At 35.2% G+C, this 335-nt stretch overlaps 1 long non-coding RNA gene across 1 annotated transcript; it reads left to right on the top strand.

Moving 5' to 3' along the window:
* Positions 1-2: 2 nt before the first annotated feature.
* Positions 3-334, top strand: LOC104775415. The gene is made up of 3 exons (XR_765902.1): positions 3-33; positions 115-230; positions 316-334. It is a non-coding gene; the product is annotated as an uncharacterized LOC104775415 (long non-coding RNA).
* Position 335: the final 1 nt, after the last annotated feature.

Genomic DNA, 335 nt, shown 5'->3' with positions numbered 1-335 from the left:
TGGTAGGTCAAAGCTTGAATAATGATCTAAAAGGTAAAGTAGAAATGTTCCAGTTCCTCCTAGGTTCTTATAAAAGTTTTAAGTGCCCGACTTACTTATGATTGATCATCTCAGTACTGAAGATGGATCATGCCAGAGTAATAGATACTTCACTTGTGTTTAAGTATAACTATGACGGTACAAGAAAGCCTTTACGACTTAAAAAAACTTCTTTGAATTATCTGTGCAAGGTAAGCATGTGAAAGCTCAATTCTCTGCTCATGATATGGTTCCTGACCTGAATAATCCCATTGTTTGTTTTACTTCCATTTCCAGTGTATATTGGGATATGAAGT

Source organism: Camelina sativa, unplaced genomic scaffold (assembly GCF_000633955.1).
Source record: "Camelina sativa cultivar DH55 unplaced genomic scaffold, Cs unpScaffold13951, whole genome shotgun sequence".
Classification (NCBI taxonomy): Eukaryota; Viridiplantae; Streptophyta; class Magnoliopsida; order Brassicales; family Brassicaceae; genus Camelina; species Camelina sativa.
The sequence above is the reverse complement of the archived record's forward strand: the minus strand, read 5'-3'. Positions and strand labels throughout refer to the sequence as shown.